Source organism: Pinus tabuliformis, chromosome 8 (assembly GCF_031772625.1).
Source record: "Pinus tabuliformis cultivar Carrire ecotype Pingquan chromosome 8, CPIR1, whole genome shotgun sequence".
In the NCBI taxonomy this organism is placed as follows: Eukaryota; Viridiplantae; Streptophyta; class Pinopsida; order Pinales; family Pinaceae; genus Pinus; species Pinus tabuliformis.
In genome coordinates, this window is record NC_142294.1 from 1,062,880,681 (window position 1) to 1,062,889,667 (window position 8,987).

Sequence of the window (8,987 nt, forward strand, 5' to 3'; positions counted from 1 at the left end):
AACTCATCCTTATCTCCTTAATTAAGGGATAACTTCCTTAATTTAAGGGATAACTGTTGCATGACTTCATAAAGACTTCTAGCTTGAATTTCTCCAACTAATTAACTGAAGATGAATTAATTAATTATTTTCCCAGTAGCTGGTGAGACTAAATTCGAATTCCAATTCTCAATTTTAATTCAAGGACAAATTAAATTTGGATATTATTGTTGCCACATTTCAACACCTCCTGGCCTAACATGTAGGCTTATATCCCCTCTTGAAAATATTATTACTTGAGTTGTGTATAAATACACAACTCAAATTTCATTTGATAAATATCTTTACAATCACTAAACTAAGGCTTTCTAATACAAGTGTGTTTAAGTGTGTGAGAACTACATATTTGGAATTCTCTTGTGGTCAACAATTTTTCTCTTTAACTTTTGTTTTTTCATCTCATGTACAATGTACTCACGCTTGAGTATCTTTCTCTCTAGGGAATTTTTGGTTCAACCCTGGTACACTTCTTTAATACGAGGTTTTATGTTTTTATTTCATGTTTTTGGGCTTATTTTTTGGATCTATTCAAACCCTCTTTTTATTTTTGATCTCAACATGTTATTGTGGATATATATGTATGTGTGTGTGTGTATTCTGATCCATTCCACTATAATTCAAGAGGATGCCACATTGGTCATTGTTGCTCATGGAAAATAGACTAGCCACATGAATAATATGAAGAAGACTCTAGGAGGGTGAAAGTTGTAACTCTTGTTGAGAGTTAATGAGTGAAACTTAACCCCTAGTTGGTGATTAGGTTGTGTTATAACTGGGGCAGGAAAAGCGGGATAAATGACAAGAGGAAATAGAGCTTAATGAGATTTCCTTTACTATCAAACATATTCACATTAAAAATAAAAAATAAACAATGAAAAATGCAATTGGGGCATGTGGGGATGGGTGTTTTCCAATGAGGTGCATCTCCGAAAGGGTATTCTTGTAATAAAATTCAACCCCATTGAAAAAAGTAAAGGGTTATTAGTTACATGGGGGATAAATGGATGCAAGACAATTTTCCAACAAAATAGAGCTATACAAAGGTATTTTCACAAAGCTTCAAGGATTACATTATTTTTAAAAAGAAAGGGAAATAGTTGTAAATCAACGAGTTATAATTTGTAATTTTTAAAAAATTGATGGAAAAAAACAAAAAAATCATTAGAATTTGTTTACATAATCATAAGATTTGCAATCTTTTATAGAAGAGTAAAAAAAATGTAAGAAATATATTACATAGATGAACATGACATAATAGTATGTGATGCATGCAAACATATAAATAGGGCCCATGCACCACATAATGTATAGCTCAAAAACACAAACTTATGGTTAGTGATCATGTAGAGAAATACCTATATCGAAAAAAAATTACAATTGCATGAACATGAACATTAAATATGATGTCAAGAAGGGTGAGGACCAAGTGTTTTTTAATTATTGGCTTTGAAACTTCCTAGAATCAAGTCAAATAAGGAAGAGGACTTAAAAATACTTCTCTACAACCTATTTAACCTGTCACGAAATATGAAATAAATTACCTATCTTCCTCAAATTATATTATAGAAAAAATCTTTTATTATAATTAAATATTACACAAAACTTTAAATATAATTTATGAACATTTTGTTAAATTATAAATATATATTTTTAAAATGTTTGTCAAAAAAAATTATATATAAATTTAATTTAAAATAAAACAAAATTTATATTATATAGAAAAATATCCAATAAGAAGAGTGTATGTTCAAATCAATTTAATTCGGGCAAACACTTGACTTATTTATTCTTGAAACCAAATGATTTACACAAAAGATTCAAAACGTTAGTCGATGTAACACCCTCCTCCCACATCCACCCAAGCAACTAGCCAACTAGGGTAAACATGCGACGAGAGGCCACAATGATATGATTCAACATCCTAAGTCATGTTAAGGAAGTGGAACCCATGGAAACAAAACCATACAGACATTCAACATCAGCCTTAGGACCCTCAGGAACCAATCCAACACTTCAGGGATGTTTCCCTTGGGTCCCACTGAAATTTTCAACAACTTGACCTCTGTATGATCTCATGCTATGTGCATGCCAGTGTCCAGGGACCTATAGATGTTCTCATAGGCCTACCTTCCAGCATCCATAGACTCTTTTTGTCAGTTATCTGCCAGCTTTCCCAAGAATTAAGCCACATTTTCAGGCTTATTGCCCAGGTCACTGCCCGAAATTGCATGACACCTTCATAACAGTAAGATAACATGAAAACAACAATACTAATGCAATTACTTGAATAAGACCTTGACGAGACCCCTACTAGCCATGACAAGCATTTCGTCAAACATATCACGAATATGTAATCTGCTAGTGTAAATAACAGATTTGAGCATAGGGGTCTCATACTTTTGAGATTCGTTATGAGGCATTGCTTCCTTATCACTTTAGCTGTAGTTTCATCCATTAGGCCATAGACACAGTGATCATTCATTTACAAGTAAAAACATGATGAGAGCCATAAATAGATACCATCATAAAACACATACATAACCAACATAATAGCAACATAAATACCAATGAAATCACAACCATATGATCCACCTATAAACTAGTATAATATTCATAAAAATACAAGTAGAAATAACCTCATATTGATGATGCAAAATCCAAACCCAGGATGAGACTTTCACATTCCATCTGACCACAGAATAGCTTAGCCAAATCCCTCTTCAACCATTCACACCTGTGCCATATTCCAAGCATGAACGTGGTATCTCATAGAACACATCAATCAAAACTCATCTAGGACTTCTAGAGGCCATCCACCTCAACCCATCAAACAGTGATTCCACCTCACGATCAGACATCATAAAACCATCATCAGATGTGTCTCTATCCCAACCATCCAGGGTTCCAGAGCATTTGTTCCAACCAAGGCTCCAGGACTAGTAACTCTACCCACAGTTGCCGCCAGGCTCCAGATCGTTTATCCAACCAAGGCTCCAGGACTACTAACTCAACCCACTAAGGGCTCCATAGCGTTTGTCCAACCAAGGCTCTAGGAACTAGTAACTCAACCCAAGCTATGGAAACATGAGAACCAACCAAAAACACAACAAGGAAATAACCCAAAAACTCCATGACTATCCAGGAAATGGCAAGGCTAGGCAATCCACTATCAATCCAGGCAATCCTCCATGCCAATGACAGATCATGACCAAGAATTCACAAGAAAAAAATAGTGAAGAAATCATACATGCAACTTGGTACCTGCAAGCAAATATGATGTAGCTTTTGTTCCTAGAAAACCCCCACCACGAGCGCTCCTAGAAAACTCTAATTCTCCAAGAGTATGAGAGAGAGAGAGAATAATGAGAGAGAGCTCTAACATTGAACTGACAAAAGGTTACCAACTGAGCTTGAGAAGCCTTTTTATGAATGAGGTCTCTATTTTCTTCATTTTCCATTATTTTCCTTCATTTTTCTCTTTACATGCAACCTGTGACCTTTCACATCATTTTTCTTCTAATTTCCATTATTTTCATAAATAAACATGCCAAAAAGTCATTTTTCCTTTTCAAATCCTTAGCCATTACCTTTGCCGATTTCCTTAGCCATAAACAATCACAAGTGATCCCCATCACTAGGATTTTGCCCAACATTCAACTTGGAATAAGTGTCTCATCATCCGTGGTTATTATTTTTCCTTTACTTACTTTTATTACATGGAATTTTCACCAGGGTTGTTACAGAACCCTCGCCCTTGGGGAACACCGTCATCGGGGTTCAACAACACCTATAACCTCGAAATTGTTGTAAGCAAAATATATTGCCAATGGAGCTTTATAACTTAGTTCGATGCAATATTTATAATAATCAACTTGTTGAGAAGCAAACTAACATGAAAACATGAAAACATAACACCATAATGACACGACACCCATACCACTTATTGGAGCTTTATAACATAGCTCATGGTGGTATTTACATCCATATACATAGTTACATATAGAAAAATCACCAAAACATATACCAAAGCATATACTAAAATCTCACCAAAACAACAAGCCAAAACTACTTTACCTCAACCAGAAAAAAAGCAATGATACATAACCCACATCCGCAGCAGGGAAATCCAGAGGCTCACACCTCCACCATCAAAGTAATATCAAGATTCACCTCATTCCCAGGAAGTTTAGAATTCACTGAAAAGTTAAATCTGCATCCAATGTCTAGCACTATAATCCTGTGCCACTTGTCCTCTCAGTGAACAGTTACCAGCTCATTGTTCTAGGACACACTCCCAATGTGCATTTGATTCCATCTAGAAATGTTAATGACAAAAACAACTCCATCCCCGACCTTCCCTTCTCTACTACACAATCCCTTGGGCAATCCAGTCACCTCCTTCCATGCAATCACTCACCTTCCAAGTTCCACTAGAACCCCCATCCTGGGCAGTCCATCCCTTGGCAAGGATTCCTCGCATCAAAAGATACAAAAACCAAGGCATATCCCTCCCCTAAAACCATCATATAAGTCATAGAATTATCATGAAAATCATTGGACACTATAGGGTACCAGTGTCCCATAATGGCCCTACTCCTAAATACTTTACCAACATGTTGTTGCATGTTCCAATTTCTTTCAATGTCACTGCTAATTCTTGCAGTCGATTTCAACCACCCAACAAGACATTTCCATGCTTCTTGTACCAAGCACATAACTTCCATTAGATTTAAAATCAACTAAAATAAATTCACATCATACCTCATTGGTAGCTCGTCAATAAGGTGAACTTGCAATCTTGTTTACTTCCTATCACAATAAGTAAAACTAACTGTTTGACCAAATCATCATGAATAAAAATATCACATCAGGTTAGCTCAAAACACAACCGTCATAGATCAAAATCATAAATCACATGTAACCATCATAAGTTAAAATCAGAGATCACACATAATCATCACAGACCAGAATCATAAATCTCATGCATAATAAAACTGAAATAAAATACTGATACTTATCCTTTAATCAATCCTTAGCTTCTACCTTTGTCCTTATTTCATAAGCACTCCGGATCATTTTCCACACCTAAAAAACACCCAGTTCCTTCTCCACAACCATGTGCACATACACATAGTGTGCATCACACACATACCACCACACATGACATACAACACCATGCAACACATGCACCTATAACTGACATACAACACATACACCTACACCCAATGTACGACAGAACACAACACATATACTTACACAATGTACATGACAAGACATACATTCACACAGAACGTGAGACACCACAACATGCATACACATACACCCGATATACAACATAACTCATACATCTATACCTGATGTACAACACCACACAATACATGTACCCACACATGGCATAGAACACAACACAGTACATGTACTACACAGAGTACAACACAACGAGTATACATGTCATGATACCATGACTACACAATGCACATACATAGTACCGCACACCCGCAACATAGCATGTACTACATGCACACAATACCCATGTAAAACACGCACACAATACCAAATGTATACCAGTATGAAAAGTACAACAAGTACAAGGCACCACCTGCACAACGTGTACACAACGCTACATATACATCATACCACATGTACAATGTGTACACAATATCACATGTACACAGTACCACATGCATGACATGTACACGACACCACATGTACACAACATCAAATGCACAACATGTACATATCACCGCATGCACACAACACCACATGTACAACATATACATGAAACCACATGCTCACAACACCACTTGTACAATCATGCACACAACACCATATGTACAAAACATTGTCTATCCAACATGCACATATCACCATCTATACCCAACATTGTATATGCAACATTCACACAACATTATCTGTACCACCTTGTACATAAGCATTGTATAAACATATACACACACTATATATACACAACACTGCACATGCCAACATCATAGATGCAAAATGTACAACATATACAACATATGCACAAAAATAGTACCACGGATCCAAACCACACTGTGTCTACCAGGCAACCTTGCTTCTAGCATCTCTCCGCCATCCATGCTGCTTTGGAGAATTTAGCATCTACAGATAAATACTAATTCACTAGACAAGTAGTTGTGCCTAGAACAATAGTTTAAAGTGTTTTAGACTTTCCCATAAGCAATAGATAAGAAGAGGGGATAGAAGGCCTACTTGTAGTTCCGCTTTCCTCTCATCTCCCTTGTATTGATTCTGTCGCTCCTTCCCGTACTTAATCTGCTTGAAAAGTACTCTTTCAACACAACAGAAGACGAAAACCGATCAAAGCATACATTCATTGAATATATATGAAAGGAATGAGAAGCAATTCATACATATAAGCATTATGAAAGAACACATCATATGGAAAAATGTTCAAACACTTTATTAGATAGAAGAAGGAAATACAACCATCAGTGTCTAATTCAAAGTCATTCCTCCAGCTTGGATCCCATCCACATTACATCAAAAGCAAGACAAGCTTGTGGCATCACATCATTTGCTCCAAAGTCAAGTCTCATAGCAGCATTATCTCCTTACAATTCAACATAATCCAGCCAGCCTCTGATCGTTTAGATGAGTGGTCAATTTATAGGAGGATGGAGGAGGTTTTGTCATAAATGGTGGCATTGAATGGCCTTCCATACTTAGAATTAGTTCCATGGAGGAAGGGATGAGAGGATAAGATGCACCTTAACTCATTCCTCATCCATTTTCAAGCTCATAGGATTAGATAACTGAGGGAAGCTTCTAGATGACTCCAAGAGATAAGAATATTCCCCAAACCCCAATTGAATTTCACGCAAATTTGCCCAACGCAGCCTAAAGAGGTCTTAAGTGTCTGCAGAGCACCCTGACAATGTATCTACCTACACTGCAGAGCACTCTGGCAGTGTATCTACCTACGCTGGTCCCTTTAGAGACCATTTCTAAATGTCTTAGGTCATGAAACTTTCTAGGAAGGAGGAATTTAAAGGGGTGATTTGTTTAGGGCATGAAACAACTGAATTTAGGGTTTGATGAGCCCTAAAACACTCATCTGAATGTTGGGATTTGACGTGCCCAAATGGATTTGTAACACATGCTTATCCTAGCATGCCATCGACCATACTGCTTTAATTCTTTTGATGCATCCCTTGGTATAACCTATCCATAACATAGATATAATATACTCACATAATATCAACTCATAACCACAAGATACTGACCTTGTATATTTGTCAGGACTACACTCCCCACTTGATTCCTCATAAACCGGGAACCTCTTCATGTCATTCACCTGCATAAACAATCATTCTTCCACAAGAATGATCCCTGACAACCCTGTCAAACAATGAAATAGATACATGGATACATACATAAATATATAAAGGTTAACATAAAACAATCATGAACCTATCAGACAACGACATACATACATACATACATGTATACATATATAAACATCAACATAATCATGATCATAACATAATTACTAAATAACATAAGGTCTAGGTTAAGAGAACTTCCTTATTGGTGCATAGCATGCATAACATTGAGAGACAGAGTTCCCAACTTAGCCAAGTATTTGACACCTCAGATCCATTCACCTTACCTTTCTCATGACTGTTCCGCCATCATCCATTTACACAAATGGAGCCAACCAATCGAACTGACTATCATGGTCTTACCTTCCATTGTGCTTACTCATGCACTGACCTTCATCCGTGTCTTACATTACCTATTGGGTATGAAAAATCTCTCCCATGATCTCCATTACTTTTCTATTTTCCAAACCAATTCCCATGGCTCTCAAAACATAAAATGAAATAACATAAACAAACAAGAAGAAGACCATGAAAACCAATAACAACACGACACCAAAACAAAGTGGCAAGGCATTACACCAGACATAACAAAGATGCAATCAAGTGCAACCAAATCACAAAAGACCAAAAGCACAAGACTAGCAACAAACACCATGACTCAATCCCCATGGTTCCCAGTGCTTCCAAAGGAGAGCTCAACTTGAGCCTTCTTTGAGATTTCATGGTAGCCTCTTTCCATGCAATTCCCTGTATCATATTGCCATAACCACATAATTGTTAGTGCATAAATAAACATAACAACATACTAGTTACCTTCCCTTGTTGTGCCAAGCATGTTGTTTTGCAACTGAACACATCCACATCATCTCTCAAGGGGTTCCAATTCCCTTGACATATCTAGCTATACCAGACACCAGCTATTATACCTGTCAAATACATGTTCATGGATATAACACATACTCACATAATGTCTGACAAAAACAAGGCTAAGAAGACTTCTTGTATGTCAAGCACCCATTCGTTTTGAATTAGGGTTTCCAAACATAGCCAAATGAACTCTTGCACAATTCCTTTTATTTTACCATTTACCTTGTTATCAAGTCTCACTATGCACTGTCACATCACCCAGTTGCTAGTTATACATAAACTACTACCTCATCATGCTAATACCAAGTATGCTTCCACTATTTACACACGTCAACCAGATGTTCCAAACATCAAGACTATCATATCTATCAATTTGAAATCAACCTTTACCAAGTCTAACAATCATGTCATAATCCATAGTCAACTCATAGTCATTAGACAAAGCTAAAACTATCACCTACTACACTCAAGTACATATCAACTCTCTCAACACAGATGTGTTAGCACAATTATCTCAAAACAAGATCATTCCTTCATGCAATCCTATCAACTCATACTCATATCATGCAATAAATCAAACATTCTGTTGGCATTGTGGCACTGATTTAGAGCTATGGCACAGGTGTTGTCCTTGATGGCAACTCACTTTGGTGACAGATCTCAGAATGAAAGAAAAAGATATATACGCAGGCTCACCTAGACGAAGGCGCGTAT